The sequence below is a fragment of the Euprymna scolopes genome, chromosome 17, assembly GCF_053919585.1.
Source record: "Euprymna scolopes isolate OS-2025 chromosome 17, ASM5391958v1, whole genome shotgun sequence".
Taxonomy (NCBI): domain Eukaryota; kingdom Metazoa; phylum Mollusca; class Cephalopoda; order Sepiida; family Sepiolidae; genus Euprymna; species Euprymna scolopes.
In genome coordinates, this window is record NC_136498.1 from 31294049 (window position 1) to 31310297 (window position 16249).

Here is a 16249-nt window from a genome sequence, read left to right on the forward strand (position 1 = left end):
TAGATTTTACGCCATTAGATATTTATGGGGATATGTGAAAGCAATTAATCACCTGGTTTTCCAGAGACTGTGTCCAAGAGATTTTCTTTTATAAATCTTACCATAAATTGTTTGCACCTTTCTTGCATTATCGACTATAAAACTTGTTGCTATTTCTTTTTTATCAAATCTTTCTTGATCTTATTAGGTCCGTTAATGTTTCTGCTTTATGTTAAATCCAATCTCTCTATCGTTTTAAACACTTTCTCACACGTGGGGGTATTTTCGATCTCTACAAATCTGCTATCAGACATTGGATGGAGTACTGTTGTACTGTTTTGATTGATGAATTTTTACAAGTTCAGATTTCTTGATAAAGTGCAGAATCGTACCTGTAATTTGATTGGTCCTAGTCTTTCTTCTTCTCTGCAGCTTCCTTCTCGCGGACCTGATGTGGCTAGTCTTAGGCTTTTCTATGAATACCGATATGGAATGTGTTATTCACAATTATATTATCTATTCCCTGCTTCCTTTGTTCCAGCTCGTTTTATTCGTTAGTCTTGTCGCCTGCATCAACTCCCTGTGTTTTGATACAGCTTTGTAGTCCGGTAGCTTCGTTTCAAGAAGCACTTTGGAACTCTATTTCTGCTGTCTCCTGTCGTTGCGATAATCATATTATACATTTGTTAGTTCCTTACATAAATTGGTTTAAGAGAGCGATTTTTATAAAAACTACGTATGCATCCGGACCTAGTTCATTAGAAGATTTGAAAGTTAAAATACCTAATGGCATTTCTTTTATAAATCATTGTTTAAATGTTTTCTGTGAACTATAGAATCGCACTGCTCTTTGTATTGCTAATGACGCAGGGCAAGTAGAATATAAAATGAAATCTCAATTTAGCCTTGAAATATAGAATACAAGTAAAGCTATAAATGTTATAAAGTGCGCAGGGATTTTATAGACACCTGCATATAAAAATGTATCGCGTTCTTATATCTGGGAATGATTAGCATAATTCCATAACTACATGTATCAGCTTGCCAGGTTAGCGTATCGATATGCCGAGTTATGGGAAAGTTCAGCAGCACAGATGCAACCAGTTTAATTCTTTATTGATGTATAAGACAAGTCTATCCTGAGGGTAGATGTAACAAAAGTAAACCCGACAATGTATTAGAGACCTTGTCATCACAAGGGCTATGACAACAGATTATTCTTTTCATTGTTTTCACTCGCGAGCTCATCCGACACGGTTAGACACAGTTAATCAACCGAGAACCACATCACTCTTTATGAAAGCATACAAGATATCAAAGGATACACACTCGAGAGTCAAAACAATGAGAAGAATATGCTGTTGTCCTAAACCTAGTCATCAACATGCGAGAGCGAACAGTTATGTAGACGACTTCAATATTTCCAGATTCCAAGCATTATTTAAAATAATAGTTTCTAAATGGTATAAGTTGGCAACCAGAACAATGAGGGACTCAGTGTCTTACTAAGTATTTGAAAAAATATATTAAGAAAATTATATTTATTAATTACGAATAACTATCGACATAAAACATATCAAGTTCTCTCCTCCAAAAACATATTAGTAAATGTGTTTTTATTTTTTATGGAGGAGTTAACACTTATCAAGGCCCGGAGACCACTCGAGGATAAGGGTTTATGTGTGTACGGTAGTCATTGGGACAATAGCGTAGTAATCGTTACTAGCGGAAAATTTGGTATAATTCGATTATTTAAGGGGGACGATTAAACAAGAACTTGTTTACGTTGGACTTGTAGACGACAATATTGGAGTCAGCTGAGAAGCAGACCAGCGGAACAGAATTCCACCGGCGGCCAGTTCTAGGAAAGAAGCTTTTTTCATGGAATTCACGTTTAGGTTTGGGTAACGATAGAGAGTGGGAGAAGTTATTGATAGCGGTTGTAGCATGACGAGGGCTTTTGTGAAAATTTAGCAGAGGGGCATAGATTGGAGATGAGATAGACCAGAAACAGGTTCACAACGTATGAATTACATAGGAGTTGTTTTGGAATAGCATGAAAAAGTTTAGGACCGAAAAGGTAAAAAATTGATACAGGAGGAAAGTTACGCAAATCATGTGACTTCCGGTAGAAATCCTTCTTATCTTAGCCGGCGATATTTGAAAGAGAGAGCACGCGTTTTAAGTGCTGTCCAAAGGTGGAGACAGCGCACATTACGTAGTGACATCTACTTATACTTCTTTCTCTTTCTCTCTCTCTCACACACACGCGCATTTAATTATATGCTGTCCTTTCAAATAGACATTTTTCTTATACAGCAGATGATTATCGACGTGTTGTAGTCAATTGTAATTCGAGGGAGAATTCACTGCAGTATAAGTTTATGTAATAACTGCCCCAGTTAAGGAATATTGCTGTAGTTGAACGTTGAAGAAACGAGGTATCTGTCTGAACGTCCTATTTTATTTGATTGTTACTTTGGAGACATTAGACCCGCTCGAGACGGGGGATAATATGTGTGGTACATATAGCCAGGACCTCTCAACATGATAAGAAGAAAATGAAAAAGAAACCAGCTATCACACGCATAGCTTGAATAATCTGATCAAAGGAGTAAAGAAAGAAAGCAAAGGTATGTGCTTTTTGCTGTTTTGTTGGAGAGGAGAAAAGTATAAGCTCAGAATCGAATCAGTAGTGAAGCTTTTACCATAAGGAAAATAACGGACGTTAGGAACGGACAGACATTTGGTGTTTATGCGTGCACACAGACACAAAAAATTAAACACGCTGTTGAATGTCTTAAAAAGGAAAGAACACTGAGAAAAAGAAAAACATAGACTGAAGAAGAAAAATATGCGCATTAAAAAAACATGCAATCACTCACACAGAAGGGAGACAATTATTTTTTGTTTTTGTATTTGTTTTCTTTTCTTGTTTGTTTTGCCGCCCCAGCGCATATTTTCTTTTTGCGTTTTGTGTTTCTTTTGTGTTTTTTTTGTTCATGAAAGAAAATGATTGTATTCTCTGTTTTGACCGATGAAAATCATGCTGTTTGCTGTGCATTTATTGTAATTCCTTCTGCAGCGAGATAGAAAGCCAGAGCGGTTAAGCAGGTGTTGTAGAATAATACATATATCTTAATAATTATAAAACTCTGTGGGTAGTCTGGACGCCCTTGATTCGTAAACCTTGTATTATAATAAAATCGTACCCTTCATTTACAATTTGATTAAATAATATGTACACAAGGTACACTGTTTCACAAATAAATGTTAATACTATAAAAGGGTATTTACATATTTATATTTTCAGATTTCTATATATTCTCTGTATTCAAAAAGAAATCTACATAAAAAAATAACGCCATTTGCATATTACATTAAAGAAAATCTATCCTAACAATGAGGTCAATGTTATTAATTATTTATGGCAATAAATTTGTCTTCATTATACTATTTAAAATATTATTTTAAAATAATTTATTTAATTTACTTTTAGTTTAATTTATATTTAATTTAATTTATTTTCCATTATTTATAACTGATACCACGCCTTTAAAACGGAAGTAAGTTTATTTATTTAAGTGTTATTTCTTCTTTAGGATATTCCCCATTTAATTTTCATAGACTTTCAGGAAAATTATAAGAAGTGAACATATGTGGTGTATCTTATATTGTATAAGACTAAACCCTCCAATATATTTAAACATGCTCGCCTATATGTCTCCACCATTGCAACGCTGGGTATATACAGATAGGAAAAATGATAAAATACGGGAGAAAAAAGATTAATAATTTCTCCCACTCTTTATCTAAACGTAGATTCAATGAGCAAAGCTTCTTTCTTAGAACTGGACAGGTATTGAATTGTCTTTCGTTTTCCTGCTTTCCAGCTGACTACAATATGGTTGTTTTCAAGTCTAACGTAAACAAGTTTTTGATGAGCCGTTCCATATAAGTTAACAAATTTACTGAATTTCCATTACAAACGATTACTATATTGCCCAATTTCTACTATACACTCTTTAACCCTTATCCTCGAGTGGCCTCTTGGCCTTGATAAGTGGTGATGCCTATGTAAAAAACAGTGTATTTTTAAAAAGCATGTGTTAATCAGTTAATGAAAATTAAATAAACACGAAGCATTACTGAAAAGAAAATCTATATATCTATAAAAGTGAACGTGTCTGTGTGTCTGTCTGTCTGTCTGTCTATATGTCTTTTTACATTTCCCTAAGCAATAACTCTGTCGATTTTTAGTCTACAGACTCGACCTTTGATATACAGGGTAATGAGATTTGGGGAAATCTATGCGATCGGGTTTCTTCCAGAAATTTGGCTTTTAAGGGGTCAAAGTTCAACTATATGGCCTTTGAGAACTCTACCAAACTCTTCCGATAATTTTGGGTCTAAACATTTGAAATTTTAAATATAGATTCCTTAATAACTTGATTTGAGGTCAAAACAATAAATGTTAAGGGGTCATAATAGGGGTCAAAGTTTAAAAAAATTGACCGTTTTTTTGTTTTATTGTTTTATTTTATCAGCATACATCTCCAAACACCCGGGCAACGCCGGGCACCCATGCTAGCCATTAATAAAAGAAAATTGTTAGGGAAGTTTTATTTATTTGAGTCGTTATGACATTATCTTATCCTTTAGTAAAGCTAAGTTAGAGTACCCCAATAGGGTTTCATAGTTGCCAGCAATTATGGAGCTAAATCGGCTGGTCAAGAATAGCGATTTAGCGAGCAACCTCGCCACATATACGGATATTGAAGAATGGTGGGTGTCATATCCATAGCTTATTTAAATTCTCAGAGAAATCGCATGGATTTGACTTTAAATGCGAAATAAAAATAATTGCAGACCATGATTGCAGTTTTATCATATCGTATGGATTCGAAGATTCCATTGTTGGTATTCATTTCCTTGATATTTTTCTCTTGTCAGAATTCTTTCTAGAAAGGCGTGGATGTTAAAGATACGAAAGTAGTTTTATGTAACGAACTGATTCGTACTTGAACACCCAAATCGCGAGTTTGTCGTTAAGCACTGAATCACAATCATTTCCAAGAGTAAGAAGTGAGTACACATACACACACGCACACATTTATTGTATATATAAAAGTGAACGTGTCTGTGTGTGTATGTCTGTGCGTGTGTTTGTGTACATTTCCCTACACAATAACTCTGACAATTTTAAGTCTACAGACTCGAAATTTGATATACAGGGTACTGAAATTTGGGAAAATCTTTGTAATCCGTTGTCGCCCAGAAATTTGGCTGCTACGGTGTCAGTTCAACGACTTGACCTCTAAGAACTCTACCAAACTCCTCCGCCAATTTTGGATCTAAACACTTGAAATTTTAGATATAGATTCCTTATAGATGGACATAACTTAATAACTTGATGTGAGCTCAAAACAATAAATGTTAAGTGGTGAAAATAGGAGTCAAAGTTTAAAAAATTGACCTTTGCGGTCTTTTCCAAATTACTCAGAAAATCTCTGGTTCAAACATTTGAAATTTTACATAAAGGGCATTCAGAGATAGGGCAAGCTTTTTAATCGGTTTGGTCGAAAATTTTTATTTACCAATATATAAATGTATGCATATATGTACGTATGTATGTTTGCATATCTGCCTAAACAGACGACAAATATCGAAAAATAGGCTAAAAACATTAATATCTTCACCTTCAACTGGACAGTTTCTAGAAGGGGTATGTCTTTTTTCGCCGGTATTTTCAAAAGTCATTGTCTCCTTTCGATTGTCTAGCCTTAATTGAAACCTACGTCACTTCCGGTTTGGCTGTGGTCGTAACAGCAAAGACTATTTTTTTCTCGTTCTTTTCCTCCTTTGCAGTACGGGTTCGAGCATGCCTTCCTACTACCACTTTTTTTTTGCTCAACATACACCTCCAAATACCAGGACAACGCCGGGCAGAAATGTTAGTATATATAAAAGTGAACGTGTCTGCTTGTGTATCTGTGTGTGTGTCTGTGTACATTTTCCAAAGCAATAACTATGTCAATTTTTAGTCTAAAGACTCGAAATTTTACATATAGGGTACTGAGATTTGGGAAAGTCTTTGTAATCCGTTTTCGGCCAGAAATTTGGCTGTTAAGGGGTCAAAGTTCAACGATTTGACTTGTGAGAATTCTACTAAACTCCTCCGCCAATTTGATTTGAGACCAAATGATAAATATTAAGAGGTCAAAATTAGGGTCAAACTGAAAAAAAATGACCTCTGCCGTCTCTACGAAATTACTCAGACAAATTTTTGTCTAAACATTTTAAATCTTAAATGAAATGTTTTCACACGTAGGGCAAGTCATGAACAGTACATCAGGCCCGATCAAAATAAGTGAAATTGTCTGTGTGTACATTTTCAGACGAAATTACTCTGTCAATTTTCAATCTACAGACTCGAGATTATACTAAAGGGTATTGAGATTTGGAAAAATCTTTTGTTATCAGGTTTCGGACAGAAATTAGGCTTTCAAGGGGTCAGAATTCAACAATTTGACCGTTGTAAACTCTAACAAACTCCTTCGCTAATTTTTGGTTCTAAACACTTGAATTTTTAGATATAGGTTCCTTGCACATGGGTCAAACTTTTAAATTTAATTTGAGCCCAAAACAATAGGGGTCAAAATTAGGCGTCAATGTAAAAAAAAACTTGACCCCTCAACAAATTTTTGGTCTAAATATTTGAAATTTTATATGAAGTGTATTCAGACATAGGCAAGCTTTTTAATCGTTTTTTGGCCGATAATTTTGCTATCAAGGAGTCAAAAGTAAACAAATTTGATTTTGAGGTCTTTAGCAAACTATTCAGCAAATTTTGGGTCTAAACATTTGAAATTTTACGCAAAGGGTATTCATAAATGCAACAAGCTTTTTAATCGGTTTCTGGGCGAAAAAAGTTAACTGCGAAGAGGTCACAGCTCCTCCAAAAATTTTGGGTCTAAACACTTGATATATTAGATGTACGTTACCTGGACATGAGTCCAACTTTTTAAAATATATATTTAAATATGCACATAAAGTTATTGCAGTACATAAGGACCGAGCAAAGCTGGGCTGAACTGCTAGTGTATATATATATATATATATATATATATATATATATTGGGTGAACAATTTTAGGAAAAGTTTAAATAACGCGACAAAAATCGGCTTTCATTTTTATGTTCTTCATTTTTATGTGAACATTATAATCTCCTCTCATTGATAACGACGTAACGACATAAGGGTCGGTGATAATTGCTAAATAGACGGTCGAGTCAGCAATACCGAAGGCGAACTTCATATATATATATATATATATATATATATATATATATATATAGTAGTCCCGTTCGTGTGTGTGTTTGTCTGTGTGTACAACTCCCCATGTTCAAAGTAATATAAAGGCCATATGTGTGTACATCTCTCCTGGTTAAGAAATATTAATGGCCATGATAGGATACTTCTGTCAAAAGAGACATCATATTTTATGCGTAATTTCTATATATAGCATTCTTCAAACCACATCTCTTGTGATTGAGTTACGGTCATTAGCATATCACATTAAATTAAATCTAGTTAAATAATTAGCTCGATGATATTACTTATTCGACATAATAGCCTCGTTTCCACTGTATTATTTAAAAATACAATTTAAAATTTAATTATTTAGTTTATTTTCATTTCAATTTATATTTGATTAAACTTATTTTATCTGAAATGTTAAACCGTTTAATTTTCAAACTAGAAAACCAAAGGTGAATAACTGTGATAGTTGTATTCTTTGCAAGAATTGTTTTAAACGGATCACGTTATTAAACATTTTCTTTAATGGATTTGTTTTCATTTAGAAATATTCTTCTAAGTTGAATTATTATTTTTATTTCTAATTCGGATTATTTTTTTCGCTTATTCTTAATTTTTCAGTAACCTTTTTTATTTGTTATTTGTTGGGTTATCCGTTTCTTTCACTGTATTTAACTACGCCGATATAATTCATAATTTGTTTTTTGAAAAACTTCTGCTCCAGAATACATCATTTTTACTTATTTTCAACGCCGATTCCCAGGGGAAGAGGGGGGTATGGGGTTAGAGAAAAATAATTAAAACTAATGTTCTCATTTACTTGCATCCCCACAAGGGCAGAATTAGTCAGACACAGGGCCAATTTTCCATGTTAGCAAAATCCATCATTCCATACATTATCTGCTCCTTTTTTGTTTATAAAATTTAATCCGTGTTGCTCAGGATTTATTATAATAATTATACCATAGGAAGTGTCTTTAATTACCTGCGAAACAGATTTTCTTTATAATTTATTTACTATAAAATATATTTTTTACATATATGTTATCACATACATCGCTATGGCATAACTATTACCATAAAACGGTATTTTTTAGTTTACCGACCCATTGACATTCACCTTTGAAGTTGTTATTCATATTTGAAAACATTCAGTATTCAACGTAATCACTACAGTTTGGCAAGCAAGATAGTCGCCCGTGCATTTAGGAAAAATACACAAAAAAGATCCGAACGAGCCACAAAATGACCCCACCTCTCCTTCCACTTTCTTAATTTCATTAATTTGGATCTATCACACACTTCTCATGATTGGACAAATAATTATTTTTATGATAAAAAACCCCATTAATTTTCGTTTTTTGACACAAAACGATTTTTTTCTGACACCAAATCTGATAATCAAACCCGTCGGAAATTTACCGTTTGCATGGTATGAATTCCTGGACCCAGGGACGTTTTGAAGAAATGTTAGTTTCAATAAAGTGGGGGATCACTTTTCTATAATAATAATAATAATAATAATAATAATAATAATAATAATAATAATAATAATATAACATAAAATTAGCACTCACACGTTGACCCCCCCCTCCAAAAAAAACCCAAAACATTTTTTTTACATTGGGGCGAGGGATATCGGCGGCGACCAAAGGAGGGGCGTGAATGTGCAGCAAAGTCCGGTGTGAAGCGCGTGTATCTTTGCTAGTATATATATATATATATATATATATATATATATATATATATATATATATATATTATATATATATCAACGATTTATGTACATGCATGTTTCTTTTGTTAAATGCACAATTTTTAAATGCTTGTAAATAAGTTGAATATGTTGAGGTTTTCGTTGAACTTCTATTTATGATTTTAGTAAAATACGCCGAAAAAGATATATTGAAACTCTCGCACAAACATAAACACGTACACACACATGTATATATATATATATATATATATATATATATATATATATATATATATATATATAAGTAAATTTATGTATTTAAAAAATTATTATAGTAATAATCATATGCCTATTTTTTTTACACACACATTATATATATATATATATATATATATATATATATATATATATATATATATACTAGCAGGTTGCAAAGCATTGCCCGGTCGTAAATTAAATATGATATTTTGATTAATGCAGATACCGTTATTTATTTTTATATTATATTGGACGCAATATATAGTAATGATTTAAAAAGTAAAAAAGAATGACCTGTGCGCCATAACCGAGAATCGAAATCAAAACGTTTAGCTTACGATTTACTTTTTCCTTTCACGTTAATGCCTAAGCTGTGAAGTTTTTTTTTACACTGGAATCACCACATTATCAAGACCAAGAAGCCACTCGAGGATTGTTCCAAGGCTAAAAATTTTAGCAGTAACTAATAACTATTGCGTTATGCATGCATATTCGTAGTGCATCCGCCCGACCGTCACCTGGTAAATCCCCTTTTTAATTTTTCACACTTTTACACCGATTTTACCCGGATAAAACACAAATAGAAAGTTTGGCATGGGTTCGAAACCCTATATATTATGTTTCATGTCTGTAAACAAAAACTGGCAGAGGCGTTGGGTAGGCAAAACGTTTTAAACAAATATATGTGCGCATACATAAATATATAAAGAAAGCGGTTTGTGCTTACTATAACCTTTTTACACAAATATTACGCAAGTATACATTCTGTAGGATATCTGCATGAATATAATTACAGGTACTACTTAACTAAAGATGATCATCCCATAAGAAAACCGAAAAAAATGTGCAAATTAGCTAGATCTCTTGCAGATAAATGTAATTACATGACCCACATATATAAAGAAGGTATTTACTTTATTAAAAAATAGAAAAAAAGCGTTTTTAATACGAACATCAATACACAAAAAATCAGCAATTTATAAGAGTATAGCTAGGAAAACAATAATTTCAAATAGTATCTGAAACGATCGTAACCCAAGCTATCATTGAACTGAATTCTACTAACTGTAAAAATTAATCATATTGTAAAACTTTTTATTGATCCATATATATATATATATATATATATATATATATATATATATATATATATATATATTATTTACTCACGGGGGTGCATGCCCTCGTTCTGTCAGCCATGACTTGATAAAGGCTTAAGTAATTTGCAATCTTATTTTTCGGTCGCCCACACTGAGAAATGAACTTTCAACTTTCAGGAGAATATCGCTTCTACTATTGATTTTTCCAAGTACTCTAACCACGGCCCTTGCCATAGTTTCCTCATCACTGAGAACGACCAAAACAACAATATATAACTGTCCATTATGCGTACAATTCGAACTCTGTACTCCTGGCACTTAATTTTATCCAACAACCTGATCAATGAGGTGATAACTATATGAAAGAGAAGATACATAAACTCTATTTATACAATCGTATAGAATTTCGCCGTTAATTTGTTTCGTATTGACTAGTATATGATATAGAAAATCACTAAATAAATAGTTTAATGCGAGTATTTTGTTACAATCATTTATAGGATAGAAACTTATTGTAATCCCTATTTTTAAGATGGTAGTCTACTACCGAATTTCCCGTGAATGTTTAACTATATCATATTTGAGAGGGGCTAGTGTGAGTTGCTGTTATGTTTTAACCTGATATTCGCTTGATGTAGTGATTTGATTCTTCCGGTCCGGCATCCCGAATTAAAATTGCCCAGACTAATAAAGCTTCTAAGAAACAACGACACATTTTTCTGGTTCATATATTTATTTGATTACTCGAAAAACACGGACAGTTATCCCGGTGGAAGGAGCGCTTCGCCTCCCTCGGCTAAACAGATATGGAAGCCACTTCACCGATCTCCTAGCTTTCTCCTTACCAACTCGATTGTTTGCAGGGGTACAAAAATGGAGGGGGAGGGGTTAGTCCGTCATTCCGTAAAAAAAAAAAAATGTTGCAGAAATTGCGATTAACATCTAACACAAAATCCTCACAATCGGTGGAACAGGTGAAGCATAGATAGACAGACAATCCCAATTATTCAATGGAAATCGATAGCAGTGAAATCAAACATTCACGCGCTCATATTTATTAATCGAATTTAAGTGAAAACTACATAACTTCGATTTCTTTTGATTCTTGTACAAACATATTGATTATTGACAAAAATCGAACTTGCAAATCGCCATCATTCGACGATTTTTTTTAAATAAAAGAAATGTTGTTTCTAATTCTAATCAATCTGCATATTCAAATTCTTTGCCAAATGCCGAAACCAAACTTTTAGCACATAATTATCGATTTTTAAACGATGATGATAGCGACGGACATTAGAATTAAATGAGCTGAAAAAAATAGTCGAATATTTACGCAATTCCATCTGTTCGTAGATCGTTCATTTCAATTTCTTATTCTTACGAAATAATAAGTAAATCAGTTTCTTTGATGTCTTGTAACAAATGACGGCAGAAAACGATTGGAAGAAATCGTAAACACAATTCGATCTTTAGTTTCTTATGTAATTTCTATAGAAAATTTTTTTTTTTGTCACTGTTATTTATTCTATTTTATTTGTACACATATATACATGTAGAGAAATAAAAAGGAATCAACCGAGTAATGTATTCACCAACGTTTCGTCTTTATTTCGACACTTCCTCCGGATGAATAGGTCATTCATTATGATTAAGTCTCGATGTAAAGACGAAACGTTGATGAACACATAATTCATCCGGAGGAATCTCGAAATAAAGATGAAACGTTGATGAACACATAACTCGGTTTGTTCCTTGTTATTTCTCTATTTTGTCGGAATACTATTTCAATTATTCTCATCATATATACATGCATACGCACATACATAGGTAAAATGAATAGACACATTCATGATAATATTCATTTATCGCTATATATAAAATTTGATTGCAGAAATTCCCCTCTAGACCAAAGTACCATAAGTTTGCAACAACAAATGCAACATTCAAATTCTTTGTGAATCCTGATTTTAAAAGTAAAAAAAAAGGTATTTAGGTGCCATCAGCTAGACTCGAAACCGAAACATTCAAAGCTTGTGAGGTTTCCATTGTACTAACATTGCACGCACATAAAGTGATTACAAATTAAAAGCAAAAAATAAACTATGATGAATGTACAAAATGTATAATTATTTTTTTCCAATTTGGGCCCCTTTTCTGACTCCATAAAAACTATTTGATCAGGCTAAATACCCATAAAAGAACAACCCGTAAAAATCCAATCATTTGAGGATCCTAGCGCGGCTCTGCGACTTTTAGTTTCGAGGGAGACAGAGTTTGAAAATATTGAAACAGACAGATCGACAGACAGACAGACAGAAAGACAGACAGACAGGCATATAGCCGTATATATAGTAGATAATAATAATGATTATCTATATATATATATATATATATATATATATATATATATATATATATATATATATAATATTTATCTCAATAATGAATTCCAATTAATATATATATATATATATATATATATTATTTTAATCGGAATTCATTATTGATATAAATATATATATAATATTTATCTCAATAATGAATTCCAATTGAAAATATATATATATATATATTATTATTTTAATCGGAATTAAATATTGATATACATACATACATACATACATGCATATATATATATATATATATATATATGTATATCAATATTTAATTCCGAGACCAAATGATAAATATTAAGACGTCAAAATTAGGGTCGAACTCTGCCGTCCCTACGAAACCTTTGCCGTCTCTACGAAATTACTCAGACAAATTTTTTGTCTAAACATTTTAAATCTCTTCTTAGTTGTTTCACGACTTTTCGGCCAACTATTCCTCTGGCCTTCGTCAAGTGGTAACCGCGAGGGATAGGAACTCTGAATTTCGTGACTGCATTCACTACAATTACTGCCTTCAGTAGTTGTTGTCGTCTCACTACGTTTTGGCCAAGTAAGCCTCTGGCCGGCTTTGGGTAGGACCCCTGACGGAGGCCAGAGGAATAGTTGGCCGAAACGTCGTGAAACAACTAAGAAGAGGAAGAGATGAGGATAATAGTCCGCAATATATATATATATATATATATATATATGTATGTATATATATATATATATATATATATATATATATATATATATATATATATATATACTATTGTGTAAGATGAGTATCGGCTGAAGAGAGCTAGATACGAGTATCTAAAAAATCCCTATTATCAGGTTTGAAACCGAGGGTACTGATAACTTATCTCATTTAAACTTTCATTAAATAAAAATATAAATCAATATTATTGTGTTAGGATGGAAACAATAAATCGTAGAATGAATTGCTTTCGTATTATTATCAGCGGTGGATAGCATACGTAAATTGTTTAGCGTGCATTTTATTATTGATCCTGGAATAAAACTATCCTGTTTTTTTCTTTCTCCTCTTAATATATAAATTACTAAAATATTATACACACACACACACACACACACACACACACACACACACACACACACACACACACACACACACACATATATATGTATGTGTGTGTGTGTGTGTGTGTGTGTAAATATGTTTTTTTTTCAATTGTATTTCACCTTTTATTATACCGACCCTTTAATTTATGAAGCTAAATGTAATTACAGAGCATATAACAAATAAATGACAAAAACCTATAATCCAAATTTCAATTGGCATGCACCTGCTTCGTAGCGGAAACTCATTCATTTAATTATTACATCAATTAATGAATATATTTTGCCTTTAACCCATCAGAAGAAGAAGCACCTACCAATTCATTAAAGAAAATAAATGCATATGGGCATGATTACAAAATACGAAAATTGTGAGAAAAGTTGCAAACGTCTTTCACTTTTTCTTTTAATGCGCCATATTTCTTCTGGGGACTTAAGGCCAATATATATATATTTTTTTTTTATCAGCTTATAGTCATTTACAGGCATACAAGCTTGCACACTCACGTATATATTATTTTATATTAATATCAAAGAGCACATTCTTCTGTTACATGAAAACAAACTTGAATCAAGATCGTTGCATAACAAATGATTTCTTGCCCTTTCGTATGAAGATCCTTGTCTGAAAAGTTTCGCAAACAAGCCACAAAATCCCAAACAAAAATAAGTTCGTTCTTATTAATTTGACTTTTCTTTTGCTGCAATTTCTTTCAACTCGTTTAAATTCAAATCAACGATGCGACTTTTTCTTTTCTTCCCGCCCCACAAAATTACCGCCATTGTAACACTTCCCGCGTTCGTGTTGTCTGTCCGCCGCCATTTTGCTTTTCTCGTTTTTCACCGTTATTTCGTGGCAATTTATTTTACGTTCCACTCTCGCGGGACTGGCAATGTCCGAGACGCACGCAACTCGCCTGATTGATCACATTTATTCCTCACTCCTTTCTCTAAAAGGGTGAATAATATAAAATACGGGCGAAAAACATTAGTTTTCTTGTTTGTTTAATTTAAAAACTGAAGTCTTCAATTTTAAACAAAATCAGCTACTTCGCTTTTTAGTGTTAATTTTTTTGTCTTCTTTCCCTGGGTTGGAGTGTTGAAAAATATATTTTCGTTTTACTCAAGTTATAGATTTCACTTAGATAAACAAAGGCGGACATAGTATGAAAGTTTAAAAAGATACAGCTATTCATATTGATCGGTAAACAGACGTATTAGTAAACATACACATATTGTATGCACAGTGAACCATGACTTGCCACTATTCGCCAATTCATGAAGTATTGTTGCCACGTCTGGGCTGGTGCATCTGTCACTAGTCTCTTGCTTTTTTAAAGACTCCCAAAGAATCTACAACTTTATATGTTCCGCACTATCTACCAAATCCTAGCCCTTGTCTCATCGCTGTAGCTGTACTACATATAAGGGAAAACTGGAAGCCATATATATATATATATATATATATATATATATATATATATATATATACTTTTTCGGATTCTCACCATGTTGTATCACATTTTAATTCCTTTTGGTGGATTGAGTGTTTCTATTTCTTCTGAGGGCATAATAGATTCACTAATTGATATAATGATGTAAAGGAATAAAATATAAAAAATTGTCAACATTATGTATTTTGGAATATAAATTTTTGTCATTTATTCTATATATATATATATATATATATAAGTAAACAAAATATTGACCACTATAAAATAATAAGGACCATTAAAGAAGAGCCAAATATTTTTAAAAAATAGGAAAAAATAGGGAAGCTAGAAAAGAAAGTTGTGAAAAAAAGGGGAGGAGATAGAAACATTAAATAAGGTATACAGAAATAAAAATATAAATAGATAAAAATAAAGCGATCTGAAAGTGAAGAAAGTGGGATTAGAAAATAATCTTCGCCTTGGAAACTAAAGACTTCACTGAAACTTGTATAATTTTATTTTTATATTATACTAGCGGGGGTACCCGGCGTGCCCGGTGTTTGGAGGTGTGTATGTAGGAGAGGGTGGCTCTGTTTTAATATTATAAAAAACACGATGTTAAGAAAAATTGGAAAAACCAAAACAAAGCAAACAGGAAAAAAAAAGGTGTAAAAGCGGGACAAATGTTTAGGTAGAAAGCTAAGCTCGAACCCGGAGAATCGAGGCTAAGGCGAAAAAAAAAAAGCCTGACATTTTACTCCTACGCCAAAGAGACATACAATTGAGAACGGATAAAATTAAACCTTTAAAAAAACTTGCAGGTGGTTTAAACTAACGTCAATGTTTCCTAGGTCAAACATGATGCCATTGTCGTAGTAGCAGGAGGAGAGAAAATGAAGGAACGATTTTTTTTCGGCACCCCTTCTTGTAGAAACGTGTCCAGTTTAGAGTGAAGGAATTAACGTTTTTGGACAATTTCTCGATATTTGTCGGCCAAGATGTCTT